This window comes from Triturus cristatus, chromosome 3_2, assembly GCF_964204655.1.
Source record: "Triturus cristatus chromosome 3_2, aTriCri1.1, whole genome shotgun sequence".
In the NCBI taxonomy this organism is placed as follows: domain Eukaryota; kingdom Metazoa; phylum Chordata; class Amphibia; order Caudata; family Salamandridae; genus Triturus; species Triturus cristatus.
Genome location: NC_140584.1, coordinates 1,215,053,438 through 1,215,074,869, shown reverse-complemented (window position 1 = coordinate 1,215,074,869; position 21,432 = coordinate 1,215,053,438). Strand labels below are relative to the sequence as shown.

The following is a 21,432-nucleotide window of genomic DNA, read 5'->3' as shown; positions in this document are numbered from 1 at the left end:
AGATGCATCACCCACAACGCCATCAGAAATGCCCCCTCGTACATTGCCAAAAAACGAACCTCTTTTGGTAGGTAGAACCATTTCAGAAGTTAAGGCATCGCCAGACTGACCAAACTGGAAACCAAAATAATCAAGGATGAAAACGAGACATTTCGGTCTTCACTCTCAGGATATGGGACAACATCCCCCCTACATCAGAACTGATCTATCCCTCCTGCAGAAGGAAGCTTACAACACGCCTCTTGCAGAAACACCATCCGCTCCACAATAAGAATGCACCAGAAGGTGCCTCAACGTTAAACGTTGAATCTCATCTCTGGACTCTTGGCCGTTGTTCAACACTCCGTGGTTTCCATGCTGGGTTTGTGATATAGAACGATCCTTATGTCCCACATACCTCCACATGAGAGCCGTAGAAAGGATAATATCCAGCCTGCAGCTCTTTGGATGCTTACAGCCCAGTGTGACAGTCTGATCTCTGGTGCTGGGCAGTCCTAGGAATGATTAGTACTAGATGGAGAACCTCCTTCAATGTTGCTCCACTATACAACCATGCAAGTCTTACTCACAAACACCACTGGAACCCCAACATACTAGAGGGAAACTTTGCTTTAGCTTTTAAAATGTGAAAAGGGAGGACTTCCTGTACAGTAGTTGTGACCTGCAGCTTCAAAGGAAACCCGTCTGTAAAGAGAGGAAAGAGGTCATTACTAAATGTTCTCAAACAGTGTCTGAATAGGTTGGTAAAGAAGAGTTTGCACCCAGTCTGTACCTGCACCTCACACGGAGGCGCATGGGGTTTGCTCTACTCGTTCCTGTCAGCGGCCAGTCAAGGAATGTCTTTACACAGAGCAACACGAGCTGATCATATTGAATCAAATATGACTCCAGAGGTTCTCTCTGCACTCTCCTAACCCTGTTGCATCACATACAAAGCAGCTATGATTAAAATATTATGATTCATAGTTGAGGATATTAATATTTCCAGCAGAAACTGCACAACAAGGAGTGACGCCGACGAAACTGAGAGAGAGAGTGAGAGAGAGAGAGATTGAGAGAGAGAGAGAGAAAGAGAGAGAGAGGGAGAAAGAGAGAGAGAGAGAGAGAGAGAGAGAGAGAGAGAGAGCATCTCAGAGAGTCAGGGCATGTGCTCTCCAACTACACCTGCGGCTTCATTCAATGTCCGACTCACCACGCCAAGAAGGGGTTTTCAGATTAGGTCTATAGTAGCTCAACTAAAAACAGAACTTACATAGCTTGTACCGAAGGCTTATGACTGACGGCTCCACTCATCCTGAGAGGGTCTGAAACACGTGTTCCTCTAATGCCCTCAAAATGCTGGAAGATTACGATCAACGCTGTCCCCTTACCGATCGATTCCTGTTTACGGAACTTGGGAAATGGAACATTTCATGGAAGCATTCCTTGCTAAACATTTTCATCTTCTCTGCTTTCCTGCTCAGTATCATGACTGTTGTGCTGAGGTGGACATTCACCTGCATCGGTCATAGCTATGAAAATACCCCAGTGAAATTGATTTTGAGTGATACAGTGAATGCCACAGATGCTTTATAAGGCCATCCAGATGGGGCAGGACCAGCAGCTGGATGGGTTCATAGTGTGTTTCAGTGAGGTTGGGTGGCTCTTGTCTTTCCTTTATTCCAATTGATGCTTGGATAGAGCGGTGGCTAGCGATGTGGAAGCCACAGGGCTTTGGTGTTGCGTTGCAGGAATGAAGTACCATCTTCACGGTCCGTGACCATTTAGCCGGGCTCCGATACAGATTTGTGCGCAGTATCAACTCCGTCCATTTAGGATTGTGGTGTTACGGGTATGCACTTGAGATCCGGATGGCGTTAAGTTGTCAGTTGATGATACTGTGCAGCAGGTCCACAGGAATTATGTGAGTTTGTGGCCACCGCGTTTTCTGCAGATTTATGGATTTGCTAACTCACCAGATAATCTTTCATTCGCTGCAGATTTTAACAAAAAGGATTGTTCCTAGCTCAGGGGACCAAAATTTATAATAAACATGCCACGGAATGGAAGCTCCCTTGCAGTGGTTGACTGGTCACCTTCCTCTTGCGTTTTTGCTGTGTTTGGGTGTTAAACTAGTACTTATGAGGTGAACATTTTGCGCTCTATGGCTTCTGTTGTTATATTCTATAACCTTCGGTATTGTTTTCATATTGTAATAAGTTATAATCATGCACATGACTTCTTACACCTTCTCCTGTTGGTATATTCCCCCACATCTCTACCTTACATTTTGGTTTACCCTGATGTCAGTTTACAACGCTGGTACCTGAATAAAGATGTGTTTCATCTTCCATCCGTGGCGTCCATATTTGCATCACTGGCGACAAGATTAGTAGCTGTGTAGTGGACACCTATTCTGCCTCCTTCCCTCACTCTACAACTCTCCAGTAGATCTCTCAGATGAGGACTTTGTTCTTACTTGAGTACTGTTTACAATGTTAGTATCCAATGCTGTTCACAGTGCCCGCCTTCAAGTTGTATAAGCTTATGGGTCCTATTTGTAAGCTGTACTTCTTTGCTTCTCTCCATGGCTCCCCTGAAGTACCCCTTCTCGTAGTCTTTCCGGTCAGCGCTGCCTCTAGCCAGGACCAGTCTGGCAGATATATTTGCTGGCATTTTACTGGGCACATTTGTTCTGGGGTGATACCCCGAAACTGGCCCTAGGATGCTTGTTTCCAGTCCAGGGAGGACCTAGCCTGGCAGTTCAGGTTGGACTGTTCCCATTAGGCACAGGGTCAAGACTGATTTGCATATGGCTGGGTACAAACTGGGACGGCATGGTGAGCAAAAAAACAATGGATTTAGGCCCAGATCTCTGTACTGGGGTGAATGTATGACATTGTTCTGAATTCGGTCCATCAATTGTTTTTTTTGCATTTGTCACCCTGAGTGGGACGGGTATGCCCAGACATGGGTCCTGTGCTCTCCATGCCACTGGAGTCAAGCTATCCTGGCTGAAGAGGGGTGTATCCCCGAAACTGGTCCTAGGATGCTTGTTTCCAGTCCAGCGAGAACCTGGCCTGGCAGTTCGGGCTGGACTGTTCCCATTGGGCGCAGGATTAAGACTGATTTCCATATGGCTGGGTCCAAACTGGAATGGCATGGGGAGCAAAAGAACAGTGGATTTAGGCCCAGATCTCTGTACTGGGTGAATGTATGAATGTTCTGCATTCTGTCCATCAATTGTTTTTTTTGCATCTTTCTTGGGCACGCCAGCTCCATCTGCTCCTTGCTGACTGAATACAGCCGGCAGCGCCATCTTCAACCTGTGCCTGCTCTATCATCTTCATTGTTGGAGTTTTCTTGGGGTCGCCTGCTCATCTGCTCCTTGCCAGTTTGGCTTTTTATGGCATCACTCTTCTGTTATTCACCTTTGTTGGAGATATATGGCCATCGACTCTTCTCCTGGCATAGGCTTCCTCCAGTCTTATCCACCCTATGATTGCAGAGGCGGGTTTTTAATCTCTTCCCTTTCCTGGGCTAAGTCCCCAGGGTCCAACATGGCCCTCTAAAGTGAATGACACTGCCCATCTCTACTCTGTCAGGAACTGCCTTCTAAGGCAATATTTGGCTAGTTCCCTCTCATCTTACGGGTGATAAGTACTCCAGGAATGTGCCCTAATAATAAGCCCACTGTTCCTGTCGCACCCTGTGTGCTGCAGTGACTCATGCACTTTTTTCTGTTTTATTTTTTATTTTAATGTTTTATTTTATTTTTATACGTTTTTATCCAGCCATACATTTGTTATCTGGGTTCGCCGCCGTTGGTCTAACATGGTATAAAAATAGTATAGAGTAGAGTACATTCCCGGTCGGTCTCCCCCTTGCTGGCTATATTTTTATGAAGAAAAAGGTCTAAAGTAGGATAATCAATGTATGCGTGTACATTAAACTTTCTCCCTCAATGGCGCTCACACCCCGGCGAGCAGGAAGACTCCCAACCATGGAGACCGGCAACAGGGGCTGCCGACCCAGCAGACCATCGGCTACGTATAAAATCAGTGCTGGGGCAGAGAGAATCCTGGATGACAGAATGCAAGCAGACGCGCGTAGGCTGGTAATGGTCACTCTCATCTTTCTGCACTGACTTCTGACCGGGCTGGACCAGCAGAAAGCCTTCAGACGGCAGCCGCACCACATCAGCAAGAAAACACAGAAAGGCCCAGAGGGAGGGACTGAGGGGGTGCTGGACCAGCAAGCAAGCGGGTCAGTGCGGGGTATTCATTGTCACTAAGGCGTACTCCTAGTGCAGTAGCAGTAAATGCAAATGTGGTTTCTATTTGATCTGATTTCCCGGTGCTACTGGAGAAAGCTGAAGGGAACCAGGGAAAGAACTTGTGGGGCCACAACATCCTGGTGTAATATCACAGGCCACATCCAATCCCCTTCAGCCAAATGCTCATAGTCGTCTAGTGCCCCCTCAAGTTCAATTTCCACCTATGCCCCCAAAGATAGAACCAGCCCTAATAAAGGGCAGTCAGCTGGACTCAATATCGTGGTGGATTCCCCCGAGCACGGGGACAAGTTCTTTTCTCTCACAGAATGGTCTGATTCCTCCAATTTAAGTGCTAGTGATCTGGATCAAACCCTGCCATCTGCAACTTCAAGAGCCTCGGAGACCCCAGAGATCAGCTCAAGAAGCACACTTGATGAACCGGGTACTGCAAAACAAGAGAAACATCGAGGGAAAAAGTCAAGAGAGGATAGCTCAAACTGGGTGAAGGGCAAAATAGATCTCCATTAGCTCGAGCCTTGAAGTGGGATTATTCTGCAACAAGACAAGTCTATCCAGAAGACCCCTTGTTACATAGAAACTTAACCCCTCTGGAAAATGATCATCAGACCCGGGCGGCCGGAGGTGAACGGTAACTGGGACTTATATACAACCTGGAAAAAGAGCCACTGAGCGCGTTTTGACCCCAAAAAAGTACAAGGGGCCATCAGGAAAATCTATAAAACCTGTGCTGAAATTGGGGATGAGATTTCTTCTGTGGAAGAGCATGCAGCGGTGCTGGCACTAGATGTAGGGGATGCTCCGCGGCCAAACGGTTTTACAGCAGTCTTCGATGTCTGACCTAATGTGGAAGATGGAGGATTTTGAAAATAGGTAGTGTAGAAATAATCTCAGATTTTTGGGCCTTGCAGAGGAAATAGAAGGCAGCGGTATGATGGCCTTTATGGTAAACTTCCGGAGAGGGTTTTTTCCCACTTTACCACTTGGAATTTGGACTTGGAAGTTCATTGTGTGCACCACTTCCCTCAAGTGCTAAAAAAAATGTTGAGATGGACGAGTTGAAAGACCTAGGGCCATATTGGTTTACTTTGGAAGTTTTGTTTTTTTGCAACAAGCAATTTTTGAAAAAGCCCATCCCGATGCAAAGTGGAGTTATGATGGGCACTCTTTTTTTGCCCGCCTGGATTTTTGTCATGCAACAATGGAGAGACGATGGCTGCTTAGGCAACTTATTACATAATCCCAGGACTTGGGAGGAGAAGCCTTTTTGCTGAATCCATCTCGCCTGCAGTTCATTTTTAAAGGCAAAGATCAGACATTCTCATCTGAGATAAAAGCTTCAGAGTTTTTGAAAAATATTTACTCTGATGTTGGGAAAGTCTCCTAGTGAATGTGGGGGGCCTATACTGTTGTTAATACGGATGGTTATCTGTCCTTGGTGTAGTATCTTGATATGTGTGTGAGAAGTGGAGAAAGGAAGTGATTATGTGCTTTTATCGTCTTTAGGTTAGGGGCACAGGTACTTGGATGTGTTTGCATTTGACATTTGGGTATTCCCTCAAAATATGGTATCTATTAGCTGAAGGGGGAGCACATGAAGGGTGGTATCGCTAGCCATTATTCAGGTCTTGTGGGGCCTGATTGCCTTAAGTTGGTGCTGGGGGAGGGAGAATGGGGGAGGGTCCTCTGGTGGGAATCCGGGTTGGGGGACTGTGGGCCGAGGGCAGGGGAAGGAGGTTTAGGGGCAATACAAGAGGATAGACGTTGGCACAGACTGGTTCTTTAGAGTTAATAGTGAGGAAATAAGCCTTCATGCAAAATCAAGGGCCTCAATACAATCACACTTCTTGTGCAACAAGGAGTATGAGTAAGATACAGTTAGCATCTGTTAACATCTGTGGGCTGAATGACAATAGTAAATGGTGAAAAGTGGCTCAAGATCTAAAAATACTGCCGGCGGATATACTCTGTCTACAGGAGACACACATAGAAGAATCACGGAAACACCTGCTTGAAAATATAGGCCTTAACCTGGTTGGTTGTACAACCCTGGGGGCCAGGACCCAAGGGGTGGGTATGGCACAGAGAAATATTTGCAAATTTATTCGCACAAAGGTAGGTAGGCATTAAGATGGGTGATTACTGAGTGCCAGTACGCGAATGGCCTTTTTACCTTGGATTCAGTGCATGGATCAGTAGTTGATGACCCCGCAATCTTTGATTAGTTGATGTGAGGACTTTCATTTTAATGGAAGTTGGGGCTGGCTAGAGGAAAGGTCAAGTTTATTTTCAGGTCAGAAGCCAAACGTTTTTAGGTCACTGTTTTATCTGTGGAATAACCAGGGGCTTGCTGATGCTTGGTAAAAGTTTAAAGCGTCAGATCTGGGGTATACTTATTATTCTCATAGGTCATATGCCCGTTTGAACTATATGCTTGTTTCACATAGGCTTTTACAAGAGTCTAAAATTAAAAGATTTCCTAGGATCATGTCCAACCACAACCTGTTGGTCCCAGATTTAGTTGGGACGGGTTTCGGGTCTACAGTTAGGCACTTGACCTTTGAGCTTGCACTGCTGTCTGATGAGGACTGCATTCAGCATATGAATGGCTGGATCTCAGAAATTTTGGAGTTTAATTGAGGGAGTGCTTCGGGGGTGGGGGGGAGGGCAGCGTGGTACATCTTTAAGGTAAACTCTCAGTTTTGGCGTAAATCATTACAATAAAGAGAGTGGCTGCTCAAAGAGCTATATAGGGCCTTGGACGAAGCTGAATCCCAGCTAATTATAGCGGTCTCTGAAGGGCACAATATTGAGGGGACTCAGTGTAAGGTGGCATTAGCCAAAGTTGCGATCAATGATATTTCAGGAAGGAAAGCTGCAGAAAAATATATAACTTGAAAAAGGGAGTGCTATGAATTTAGCAAATGAGTGGGGCACTTATTGGCTGTCCACGCTGTCATTTGTCCCAGTTAGGCCTAGAGGGAAACGCTGCCTTTTTTACATGTTCATAAAATTGCCTTCACTTCCACACAGTGACTTTTGCCACACATTTGCATCTGTGACAGTGCAGATTGGTTTCTAGGAAAGCATACTTGCTTACAAACCACCCTTGCAAGAACACTATCATGATACCTTCACACATCATGTACTAGGTTAATACATACATTGTGCAAATGTGATTATTTGTTTCGTACATATGGCGACAGAACTATCTATAGAACATAAACAATGGCCTGACCAAGATTTCAGCCCAAGGCAAGGATACCTTTTGTTACAAATAAACATCTGTTTCTGGGTGTTGACAGAGGAGCACTTTGTTGTCATTTGCGAGGTCTCTACACGCTGATGCTTCAGCCAAGCATCCTGCTGATATCTCTAAGAGGGGGGGTCCAACTTATGACCACGACAGGGACCTACATTCTTTCCCTTCAGGTAACAGGTTGGATCATCCAGTACAGGAATTCTTGGCAGAGAACAAACACCCCAGACACTTAGGTTAGTGTACGTGTGTAGGAGGCTGGCTCAGTATATAGTGTCCGCCTATGGTGAGGGGCGCGGAAACACTTGATGCCACAGTAACAACTGCATACAGGGTCATTTTTGGGCTGCCGAAATACACTTCACACTTCACCCGCGCAAATCAGACTTGAGTTTGGCGTCCTGAAACAAACAATTGCCAGACAAGGGGCCTTCGTCACTGCATGGGATAAAGTGTGAAAAACTCCTCGGGGAACGCTAAACGAACAACTGTGGAAAGAGCTACAAACGCACGCTACATCACCAGCTGCGAAATATCTTCACAGCAGTTTACACAAATTATGGCTAAATCAACTTTGGGAAACATCGACAACCACCTTAACCTTTAAAAAAATAGTGTGGAAGACGGTGAAACTACTCTCATGGCTGGAGGACAAGGCCGCACTTTCAAAGAGAGCCCATGGTTGGATGACTTTGAACACATACACAAAGCCGGGTGCCCAAGCTTCTCTCAACCTGGGATATGACAAAAATATAAAAATTGCATTTATGAAATATAGATTTGGCCCGCTTCCCTGCACCCAGCATTTTCCACCATGGCTACGCAATAAAGCAGGCTCTGTGTGCCCATTATGTGGAACAGCCTGGGAAGAACTGCTGCATGTACTATGCTCCTGTAAAGAACTGCTCAAAGAACAAAATAAACTGTTGAAACAACTGTTTCATCTACGAGGGATTCGAACAAGGAGGCAAGCCCTGTTGGCATGCTTTGCACCTAGCGATCCACAACTGAACTGCAGAGCTGTAAAGTTTCTGAGACTGTGCGGACGCAAAATGCCAGAAATGGAGACATCAAGAACCTAGCCAGAAAAAGTATAGGCTACATTTTAACCTATAACTTAAGCAGATAATACTGACAAGTTACTATGCTGCTATAGTTGTTCAAAACTAGTAAGCTTCATCAGCATGGTTTTAAGACATAAGCATCATGAAGGAATACGTTTTATGTATGTATATGACAGATTTTTTTATTGAATATATATTTTTTCGTACTGCAACGGTTTTAATTAACTCTGCTAATAAAAATGTACTTACTTACTATGGTGAGGCACTGTGCACCGAGTCCAGACAAACCTTAGTGATAGTGCTCAGGTCCCTGATAACCAAAGCTCTCAATGGATAGGTGTGGAGAGCAGCTAAGGATTGTTTATGAGGATGTAAAGTGGGTACACTTGCCACATAGTCTGTCAGCAAGCTTTCACACAAGAAAGAGCTACACAAGTGTTAACAAAAATACAGTAGTATTTATTACACAACTAACTTGGTATATCTCCTACCTGGAGGTATCAAACACACAACAGACTGTGCGCAATTGTGAAAGGGCACATACACAATGGACAATTCCATCCTGAGAAAACATAGATGCAGTTACTTGTCGACTGCACAGCACTGCTGGCAAAACTAATTCTGGCACTAGGAAATATGGATGCCGGATTACCCACACGTATAGTGTGTGATTCGTATTACTGTGTCCGGTCCTATAATGAATACCTACACCATTAGAGCCAGAATGGACTCAGAGATTCAATGGGTTGCACAAAAAAGCACAAGATGCTTTGAAAACAGTTGGCAAAGCTAAAGAACTGCTTGCCACGGACTTATGTAATCCACACTTTGAGTCATCAACTTGTTGGCGTTCACGTTGCAGGGAATTCAATGGCTGATAAAGCCACAAAAGCAGCAGTTCGAGCTGCGGCGTTTGCTGTACTTACTCGCTCTTGCATGAGGATAGACTGAGACATAATGGTGGCTGTCAGTGCTGTTCGCAATGACACCCACCTGCCAAAAGGCTTTCCACTCCAGTGCTCCTACAAGTTAGATGCACAAAACATACTATATGCTCAGATTCCTAGAGTGGGGATAGAGTAATTCCAAACACTGATCTCAGATTGAGGTTAATACTAACTTGCACACCAGAGTTTGGCCTCTACACATGCGGGGGTGACTGCTACAATGTCATTATAGCAGCAGCACTCTTGGTGGCCAGGTCTTTATAGACACACCAAGCACTTTGTCCTTTAATGTAACATCTGCCAGCATATGAAGCATTCCACCAATGCGTGCTCACCGCAGACACGTCTACTGATTTCAAACAAGCCTCTGGCTTGTGTCTATTTGACCCACTGTGGTCCTCTGTCATCATATGGGGCTTACAAGTACATATTAGTAACAGTGTATTACTTCTCTCAATTCCTGATCACAGCTGTCGCCTGATGCTAGAACTGTTCTAAAGGATCTGCAAGTCTTTATTGGGACATACACAGTTGGAACATTACATTCCGACCAGGGTCCGGCGTTTAGCTCTAGGGCTTAAAAAGAGGCCATGGAAAGTTTGAGTGTGACCCAGCGTTTCTTATCTCCATACCATCCCAAGGACATGAGGTTGTGGAGAGGAAAAACCGTGACTTAAAGCAGTCTTTAACAGAAAGGGTACGAGGCTTAGGTCGCAGTTGGGTCCATCACTGTTAGACTTGGCATCTTTTGGCGTGTTTCCCTTGAGTTTTCCCTTTTTGACCTCCCGGTTTTGACTCTGTTTTTGCTGGCATGGTGTTTCTGTGCACTTTTAGCACTGCTGATCAGTGGTAAAGTACAGGTACCCCTGTGGTAAATTGTGTTATGGATTGGTGTTTCCATGATTGGATATTTGATTTACTTGCTAGTACCTAGTAAAGCGCACTGAGCGTGCCAGGGCCTGTAAATCAAATGCTACTAGTGGGCCTGCACCACTGATTGTGCAACCCACGTGAGTAGCCCTGAAAAGGTAACTCCGACCTGCCATTGCAGTGTCGGCTCGCAGTTTGTAACTGCCATGTCGACTTGGCCAATGCACACACTTGCCAGTCCCTAACCTTCCCTTATCTTACATGTCAGGTACCCTTAAGGTAGGCCCAAAGTACCTCTGTGGGCAGGTTGCAGTGTTTGTGAAAGGTAGGACATGCCCTGGTGTGTGTGGCATGTCCTGATAGTGAACTACGGCCAATTTCGTTTTTCACTATTGCAAGGCTACCTGTTCCCTATAGGACAAAATGGTGAGTTTGTTTATAACATCTTATAAACATATCTGGCCCGGGGGATTAAGTAGGGAAATAAAGTTTAGTATGCCTGAACTCAGAATCTAAAGATGCATCTTTTAGTGAAGGTGATTTTTACATTCTGTGTTTGAAAACACCACTTTTAGAAAGTAGGTATTTTCTTGCTCAGTCATCCTGTGTGGCTCTGCTGGAATGTGGATTGCCTGTCTGGGTTTTGGATGACAGAAGGTTGGGGAGCAGGAGTGGCTCCAGATAGTCTAGGTGGGTCAGGAAAGGGCTGAATAGACCCGGGCTGCAATTGGGGAAGGGGAGGAGATTTCTTTGCACCTCAAAGGGCCTGGTCTGCCTCTGACAATGCCGTACCCATCTCCTGCCAGGAAGCCACACCAGAGAAGGCAGATCTGGTTCTAGCTGGGCATATAAATAAATAATAATAAATATTGGGGCCCAGACCCCTGAACTTTAGAACTCTTTTGGACCAAGAAGACTGCCAAGAAGAAGAGTTGGAGAAGCTGTGAGGAGGAACTCCCACATTGCTTTGTGCTTTGCTGTGTTGGCCTACAGTGGCTGTTTCTGTCTGGGCAGTGAAAGGACTGGACTGAACTTTCTGCAATCTACTTTGTGAGATTCTCCAAGGGTTTAAGGTAGAGCTTGCCCCCTGTTCACAAAGTCTCAGGAACAGCAAAGACTTCAAGCTCTTCTGCCCTCAGCACTGGGGACTGTGTGTTTAGTGCTGCACCAGAAGAAAAGCAACTCAACGACGTCTACGATGCCACTGCCAACTCCGTGTCCTGAAGGCACAGCAGAGGGCACCGCGGCAACGCTGCACCGCGACCCAGGTCTCACCGACGACCCCTGCTGACGCCACCACTGAGCCGCTGCTTGCACCGCGACCTGTGGGCACCGCACTCCACACCGCCTCGCTTCACCACGACGCCTAGGTCTCCCCGGCCGACGACGCTCCACGCCAAAATCTATGACGCTGCTTGCACCGTGGTTCGAGGGCACCATTCATAAAGTTACACAACGCACTGCCCTCATCCCGCACCGCAGCCTTGGCCTGCCGGCTCCATCGACTCCAGTTCATCAGCCGACGACTGCGCTTCAGCAACGCCGATGACGCTGCTTGCACCGCCACCTGCCAGCACCGCGACGACCACCATATTCACTTCGCACCGCGACCCTGGTCTCACCGACAACACCATCTGATGCCGCCACCGAGCCACTGCTCGCACCGCGACCTGAGGGCACTGCATGCCGCACCGTTGCACTTCGCACCGCAGCACTCGACGCCTTCCGGTGCCTCCACTCCTGACTTCATCAGAGAGGAGTTCGATCTGCAACGCGTGTGACTTCAAGGGCCCCGACGACTCCTGCACCGACCTCCGGAACCGACGCCGTGTTTTCGGAAGATCAACAAGAGGTCGCCAATGCCCTGCATTTCTAAAAGGTACTGTTTGCGGGTCTTCCTGCACCGCAGCTGACCGCAACGCTGCGGTCAGCCAGAACTGTTTGGATTTGTTTGTTCTTGATGTCGATAGCCCCGGACCGAGCTATCGACATCAAGGAACTGTTTTTCAAGCATATTTTGATTTTGATAACTGAAGATTTTTAAGTACTGTATAAGCTGATCATTGCTGCACTAGCGCAGGTCGCGCTGCCAGCGGGCTGTGATATTTTTAAATACCTTTAGCTTATCTTGTTTGCTTTTCTTTTGTTATCCCCTGATTTTATCCACCGCTCTGCTGGGCTTCTGTCCCCTCACCCGCATTTAATTTGTTGAAAACGCACCGCCATTGGCGGGTCCGGGTCCTGGGGCTGGATAGCTGTGGGGGCCATCTTGGTTTGGGGTGAGTGTGTCCTTGCGCGGGCGCCATCTTGGAGCGTCCCGACGCTCGAGCTGGTTTGGGAGACGCCTATTTATAGTCGTCCTCTCCCGCGCAGTGGGACGCCGTCGCGTAGCCGGAGTCGTGCCAGAGTCCTGCCCGTCTGCGCTCGTCCGCGTCGAGGTAGCGGGTGCGGGCTATGGACTCTGGCCTCCTGCCATTGCACCATCATGTGTAATATAGCGACATTCAAGTACGATCGTGCTGATCTCTTTTCCATAAGAGACAGCCTTTTGGCGTGTAACCCTGTCCCCGTACCTCCTCTCTCGGGACCTTATGATTGTTCTTGCGGTAGTTTTTCCCTGGCCACTCCCATTGGGGTACGATCTGCTGAAGGGACTGCCCGTAGCATTCACACGGATTGCACCGAGCAGAAACTCAACATATGGAGCTTGAATGTTAGATCTTTGGTCAAGCACTATCAGTCATTACGGGATATGATAGATATGGACCTTCCTGACATCATTTTACTTACCGAAACTTGGTTACAGGACGCTGACACTGCCATTATAAATCTGGCTTTCCCCTCTACCTACACGGTGTTTACTTTGAACCGTTCGACTAGGGGAGGTGGTATAGCTATGGCGACTAAATCCTGCCTCCCAGCTGAGTGGAAGGCTTTGGATCTTCCAATGTGTGAGAGCGCCTTGTTTAAGGTAAGGATCAGTCATCAATTTACCTTCAGTGGTGTGCTTATCTATCGTCCACCTGGGAACGACACTGTTTTTAAGGCCGCCCTTGCGGATGTGGTTGGCTCGCTGGCTCCTAGGTGTGCTAACTTTAGCATAGTAGGTGACTTAAATATACATCTTGATCAGACGTCATCTCCATCCATCAGCTCTTTGTTAGCGGACCTGGAAGCGATGCAATTTAACCAACTAGTCACCTCCCCCACCCATATAGGAGGTCATATACTTGACCCCTTTTTTACCACCTTAGTTCGGGCTAGATCATCTGACCCGATGGTGGTGGGTTGGACTGACCATCTGCTGGTTAAGGTGTCATGTCCCCTAGAAAATCCGCAATTTAAACCTGTGGATAAACAGATCTTAAAGCGCAACTGGCGTAAACTCAAGTTGGAGGAGTTTGTCAGGATATTGGAGGCACAACCTCTGGGCAAACTGCAGAATGTGGAACAGGGATATGTACAGTATTGTAACTGGGTCCTTACTGCCCTCGACTCTCTTATACCTCTGCGCTGGGCTAAATGTCACGTTAAAAATCGCAGCCCTTGGTATAATGAGACTCTTGCCGAACTCAAGAGAACTTGCAGGCAAGCTGAGAGGGCCTGGCGAAAATCCTTTGATCCCACGTTAAAATCACTGTACTTTGCCCAGCTTAAGACCTATCACAGAGCTATCTGTCAAACCCGGGCTGCCTATTATGCAGCTGAGTTTTCCAACAGCCCTAACCCTTCTTAGTTAATCTTCAAGGTACTCAAAGACCTGATGGGGAAACGGGCCACCTCGCAAGAAATCTGCACGGACTCTCACTGTGAAAGTCTGGCATCCTTTTTCGTGGGGAAGGTGCAGACAATCTATCGAGGATTTATACCTTCTGTTTCCGGGGATGCTCTTAGTGATATGAAGGTCTCGGTGTCCGAAACTCTGTCCATCCTGCCGGCCATGTCTAATGAGGCATTTGACACTCTGAGCCTTAAAATTAAATCTGGCTCCCCCTTAGACCCACTGAAGCCGGAGTTCCTTATCCGTCTCCCGCCTCTCTGTCGTGAACCCATTCTGGACGTGATTATTCTTTCCCTCAGTGAGGGCGTGGTCCCGCTATCCTGGAAGCAAGCTGTGGTCAGCCCCATTCTGAAGAAACCCAACTCTGACCCCTTGCTCCCGGAGAATTACCGGCCCATCTCCCTCCTGCCTTGGACCGCCAAGGTCACTGAGGCACACGTGAATTCCATCCTGTCTGCCCATCTCTCTCGTAATAACATTCTTGACGAGAGCCAAAATGGTTTCCGCGCCCAACACAGCACCGAAACTGCTTTGCTCTTCATGACCGAGCATTTGCGGTCAGTGCTGGATGCGGGGCAGACTGCGGCGCTCCTACTATTAGACCTGAGCGCCGCGTTTGACACGGTGTCACATGACATTTTGATGCGGCGCTTGGAGGAAGTGGGTATTAAGGGGAAGGCTCTTCAGTGGTTCCGCTCCTTCCTCTCGGACCGGTTTTTCAAAGTAGCCATTCCACCTGGCCAGTCCTCTTTCCATTCTTTGGAACTGGGAGTCCCTCAGGGCTCTGCTTTAAGCCCCACATTGTTCAACTTGTATGTGAAACCGTTGGCCGCTGTCGTCAGGCAATGTGGCCTTACTATGACATCGTATGCCGACGACACGCAGCTGGCGGTGACACTCAGTGGGGACCCTGAGGTGACTGCGCCCAGGTTCCGTGCAGGACTTATAGCTGTGGCTAGTTGGATGCGTAGCAACTGCATACAGCTTAATGCTAAGAAAACCGAGGTCCTGGTTGTGGGGAAGCAGGCGGAACTTTGGGGAGACCAGTGGTGGCCTTCTGATCTGGGGGTGTCCCCCATTCCAGCGGCCGAAGTTAAAAATCTGGGGGTTTGGCTGGATTCCAATCTTTCTTATACCAGCCATACAAAGAAGACAGCAGCTACCTGTTTTGGTATTCTGCGAGGGCTGAGGCCAGTCCTCAAATTCTTTGACCCCCCCACTCGGCAACTGGTGGTTCAGGCCTCTATTCTTTCCCGGCTGGATTACGGGAGTGCCTTGCTACTTGGAGTCAACCAGGCTGAGGCGACTAGGCTTTAGAGGGTGCAGAACGCTGCTGCACGGGCCATTGTTGGCCTTCCAAGACGAGGATCTGTCTCTGCTGCTCTGACCTCCCTGCACTGGCTTCCGGTCAGACAGAGAATCAAATTTAAGGCTCTCTGTCTGACATTTAAGATCCTGAAGCTTTCCTCTCCCCCTGCTTTGGTGGGCCTTATTTCTCCATACGTCCCCACGCGGTCTCTCAGGTCTGAATCTTACCATCTGGCGACTAAGCCTAGGTTCAGGCTGAGTAGGATGGGAGGTCGCTCTTTTCGTGTCCTGGCGGCTGATCTATGGAATTCCCTTCCTTTACACATTCGCGCCCTAAATAGCTTGACTCTTTTTAGACGCGCCATTAAAAACATCTGTTTGCCTCTGCTATTTGATCTTTCACTTTCTTAGCCTTGACCTGTTGTGTTGTGTACTTGATCAGGCGCCAGGACGCCCCTTTGCTGGGGCAGCTGTGCGCCTAATAAAAGTTATTAACATAATATAACATAACATATTGTGGATTTTTATCGTTTTTGGTCTTGTCTTAAGTATATAAATATATTGGATATTTTTCTAAACTGGTGTGGTGTCCTTTTGTAGTGCTTACTGTTGGTTATTTGCCAATGCTTTACACACTGCCACTAAGATAAGCCTGAATATACGGTCTCCTGAGGCGGAAGCCGGGAGCTAGGCACTTGTAATTCTTACTTTTAAATTTGTATTTGCTCTTGTTTTTAACTCCTGTGCACGCGCTCACTCACTTATATTGCGCCGACTGCACCGCCTTGCTAGCAGGCTCACGGACTCACAGCAAGTCCCAGCAGCAGAGCAGGGACGGTCAGGGAACGCCTTCGTGCCCCCGGGGTCCCGGATCACGTGACCACCAGGAAGGGCAAAGGTCAGGGTTAGCACTGCAGCCGAGACTATTTAAAGCGCCCCTGGCGCTGCCTTCCTACATATACGGTCTCCTGAGGCGGAAGCCGGGAGCTAGGCACTTGTAATTCTTACTTTTAAATTTGTATTTGCTCTTGTTTTTAACTCCTGTGCACGCGCTCACTCACTTATATTGCGCCGACTGCACCGCCTTGCTAGCAGGCTCACGGACTCACAGCAAGTCCCAGCAGCAGAGCAGAGACAGTCAGGGAACGCCTTCGTGCCCCCGGGGTCCCGGATCACGTGACCACCAGGGAGGGCAAAGGTCAGGGTTAGCACTGCAGCCGAGACTATTTAAAGCGCCCCTGGCGCTGCCTTCCTACATATACGGTCTTCTGAGGCGGAAGCCGGGAGCTAGGCACTTGTAATTCTTACTTTTAAATTTGTATTTGCTCTTGTTTTTAACTCCTGTGCACGCGCTCACTCACTTATATTGCGCCGACTGCACCGCCTTGCTAGCAGGCTCACGGACTCACAGCAAGTCCCAGCAGCAGAGCAGGGACGGTCAGGGAACGCCTTCGTGCCCCCGGGGTCCCGGATCACGTGACCACCAGGGAGGGCAAAGGTCAGGGTTAGTGCTCCAGGCGGTGTGACAGCCTGACACTATATAAACCAGTCATGTGCCGGCCGCGCAGCGGACGCGCGCAGCGGGCGCGCCGCTTGCGCGCCAAAGGCGCGCCAAAGGTAAGCCCGTCTGCGCCCGTCCGCGCCTTGGCCGCACCTAGCACTTATGACCCCTCTCTGTTTCACAGTCCGGGCAGTCGGCCCCGTATCTGTTACTCTAGTGATATGCTGAGAAAGCTCAATAATTCAGGGCACACCCCAGCATGTCGTCGCATCATGCCACATCACACTGCTTGCCAAGCACACCTGCGTTGTCAAGATTGTCACATTTCCCTTCCCCTGCTCATCCCTTATAAACTACTGATCTCTCCTCCTCATGCTCTTCCCACCACAGAAGTGACTACTACACCACCGCTGAAGTGTCTCCTGCTTAACACCAGATCGTTAGTTAAGAACAGCACCGAATGTGCCCTGCTCATCGACCAGAATGACACTGACATTGCTTTTCTGACCGAATCCTGGACTGATAGCGCTTCCGGGCCTGACCTTATTGCCGCCTCGCCCCCAGGCTATAATCATCTAACGCTTAATCGCCCACTCAGAAGGGGTGGAGGCTTGGCAATTATTTATCGCTCCCACTTGAAGGTCACTACGACTGACACCTCATCCCCGGAATGCGAAGCTCTGGACTTTCAAATTCAGTTTTCACATAAACACGTGTTTAAAGGCTCGCTTTTATATAGACCTCAAGGCCCCAAGTCTAAATTCCTTCTCTATTTAGGGAAGGCACTGGAACACGATATTAATAATGCCAATACCACCATTCTTGGTGACTTCAATTTCCATCTGGAAGCCATCTTAGATCCGGATACGGCCCAACTTCTTAGCCTCATGGACTGCGCCGAACTCTCCCAGGTAGTGCAGGGTCCTACACACAAGGCAGGCCACACTCTGGATGGCATGTTTACTAATAATTCTAATCTGACCTTTTCCAGTTGTCTCCCTCTTACCTGGTCAGATCATCAGGTTGTACTCTTCCAGCTTGCCTGTCCCAATTCCACAAATCCAAATCCCACTCGTCATACCGCTTTTGTTAGGAAATGGAACAAAATCCATGAGTACGACGCTATATCTACCCTTATTGCTACCTTCCCCTCCCTTTCACCAGATCCCAATACAGCTGCGGCGTTCTACCACGGCTGGATCAAGCAAGCAGGAGACAAACTCGCACCTCTTACCAAAATCCGTTGTACTAGAAGCTCCCCCACGGCGCCCTGGTACAATGCTGTTCTCAAAAACAAGAAGCTTGAGTGTAAGAAATTGGAGCGTCAATGGCGTCGGCATTATATCATGGAGGACAAATGCAGCTATAGAGCCTCTATTTCTCAATACAAACTTCTTCTCCACACTTCTAAACAACAATACTTTGCGGATAGGATCACTAAATCTAAAAATTCATCTAAAGAACTGTTTCAGATTGTATCTTCTCTTTCAACGCCCCTTCCTTCCCCGGTTGTGGCAAGCCAAGAACTCTGTGAGGACATAGCCGAGTTTTTCTTTAATAAAGTTAGCCACATCTTCAATTCCTTTTCCCCCCTCATTAATGATATATCCGTACCAGTCTCCCTTGGCTCTACTTTTTCAGCAGCTGCTGAATCAAACAGCCCTACACTTATGTCCTTTGCCCCCATGACCATCACAGAAATTATGAAACTTATCATTAATGCCAAGTCTGGCTCCCCTCTGGACCCCAGTCCTGTTGCCTTTGTTAAAATGGCTCTTCAGCCAACTGCCGTAGCCCTCACGGCTATTTTCAATAACTGCTTACAAACTGGTATCTTTCCATCAATATGGAAAATAGCATCCATAGTTCCCCTTCTAAAGAAACCCTCGCTTGACCCAGGCAATTCCAACAATTTCAGGCCAATTTCCCGTCTTCCCCTACCGGCAAAAATACTGGAGAAGGCCATTAACAGCCAATTGAGCACCTTCTTGGGCACGAACAATCTCCTTGACCCCACTCAATATGGCTTTCGAAGTGCTCACACTACAGAAACGGCCCTGCTAAAATCAACGGAAGAAATTAGAGCCTCCTTAGACCAGGGTGGTCACGCAGCACTTATCATGCTTGACCTCTCTGCAGCCTTCGACACCGTGAATCATGCCACTCTTATTGCTAGACTGCATGAGATCGGTGTCGGAGGCTCAGCATTGGAGTTGCTCTCATCCTTTTTAGCGGGGAGAGTAAGCTCAGTTGCCCTGGGAAAATTTACGTCTAAGCCATTTAGGCTTCCTTGTGGGGTGCCACAGGGCTCCTCCATCAGCCCCACGTTGTTTAACGTTTATGTGACCTCACTTGCCCCACTGATCAAGTCATTTGGTTTCTCCCTTACGTCATATGCAGACGATACACAGATCGTGGTTTCCCTCTCACCCCACAATGTTGCTTCTGCCCCCCTTCGCTTCAAGGAGTGCATCGCAGTAGGCTCCTGGATGGCTGATAACAGTCTTAAGTTGAACACTGATAAGACTGAGGTTGTTGTCTTTGGCAATAACCCGTTTTTTTGGAATCCATCTTGGTGGCCAGATAACATGGGCTTACTACCAGAACCTACATCCAAAGTAAAAAATTTAGGCATTTATCTCGATTATAAATTGTCTTTTAAGGACCAAATCAATACCATTGTTTCTTCCACCTCCCATCTGCTTAGGACTTGCAGGAAATTGCTTCCCTACCTCCCCAAATCTTGCCAACAGACGGTCATTACATCTCTTGTTATGCCTAAATTGGATTATTGTAACAGCATTTATCTAAACTTACAAGAAGGCCTGTTAGGGAAGTTACAGCGGGTCCAGAATACAGCAGCAAGACTCCTGACCCAGACTCCCAAATTTGCGCCCATTAAGGATATAATCAAAGATCTTCATTGGCACCCGGTCAGGCGCAGAATTCAATTTAAATCTCTGTGCATAGTCCACAGAGCTCTATATAAACTGGGCCCACAACACCTTCAACAAAACATCACTTGGTATTCCCCTGCTAGATCTCTACGCTCTTCTGAAGCTAAATTGGCTATGGTCCCTTTCATTCGTAAGGCTACTTGGGGCGGCAAGCGCTTCACCTTTGCGGCCCCCAAACTTTGTAATGACTTACCCCTTCGTTTAAGATCGATTGATAATCATCTTATGTTCCGGAAGGCCCTCAAAACCTGGCTTTTTACCCTCTAGCGCTCCATTGTTGTTCCCTCACGGATTCTGTATTGACAAGCGCCAGGACACCTCCGGGTAGCAGCCGCGCTATATAAATTAAATTAACATTAAAATTAACATTAACTGCTCGTGCCAAGCTGCCAAGGGGGTGAGCAGGGATTATTTTAGGAGTGTAACTCCCTTATCCTGACTAGAGTGGTGGTTTCTGCCCGACTTTGGCACTCGCCCTAGCCGACCAACAATCCCATTTCTAACAATCACCTATATGGGGTCCAGAGGGCACTCAATAACATGCAGGAACATTCCCTTGGTGGTCAGACTCCCTATGAAATTCTGTTTGGGGTAAAGATGTGGGTCCCAGACCTCTACAATCCCAGAACAGTGGCGGCAGAAACATCATTCGACATCAATAAACGCTTGGCTGTTTTACAGGAGCTGAACGGCTTCCGGGATGACACCCAAGTAAAACGCACTGCCACTGGAGAAGTGAAGGTAGTCCCGGTTCCGGCGTGGCTGGATCCCGAAGATTGGGTATCGGGTCATGCTGAAAAAATGTGGACAAAAAAAAGAGTTTGGGCCATTCTCAGGGCACTTGCACATGTCCTGGCTATTGAAGGTACCAGAACCGTGCTTCTTCCACCCCTTGCCGGCACAAAGACAAAAGATTTGTTTCTATTGATCTTATCAAACCACAATATTTGACCGATTCTCAACAGTAAGCCATGTGGGCTTGTGGTTAGCTACCTGCCTCCTCTCCCTACAGTGCAGTAATTCAGATGGAAGCTTTCATAACTGAAGAAACATCCTCTTTCCAACAATAGACAAAAATCAACAAGAATGAAGTATGTTTTCTACCAGCTACAACTATAACAACTGTACAGTCAACTAGTACAGAAACACAGATTATGGTTCGAAAACCTGAGAATAACACGGTCTACAAAAATGTACCACAGATCGAGTAATCTCCTAGTTCTACAAAAAGCTGCCAAAAATAGATCAGACTGCTTTGGCTACTTCATCGACTTCTCATGTGATTCAACTGATCTACCACCACCGCCGCCTCTTTCTTGCAGGCTGAAGGTTTGTGTTTTCTATCTTTGGCTGAAAAGGACATATTTTGTTGCTCCATGGATACATTTTTGGATTACAATTGCATTACTTTTCCTAATCCTTTTGGATTGGTTTTGTGACAGTCTTTTTCCTGCTTCTGACATTTTCTCTCA

At 47.6% G+C, this 21,432-nt stretch overlaps 1 protein-coding gene across 3 annotated transcripts in view; it reads left to right on the top strand.

Annotated features, from left to right (window-relative positions):
- Positions 1-21,432, top strand: part of LOC146859484 (uncharacterized) — a 115,944-nt gene that overhangs the window by 79,126 nt on the left and 15,386 nt on the right. The gene's annotated exons all lie outside the window — the stretch shown is intronic.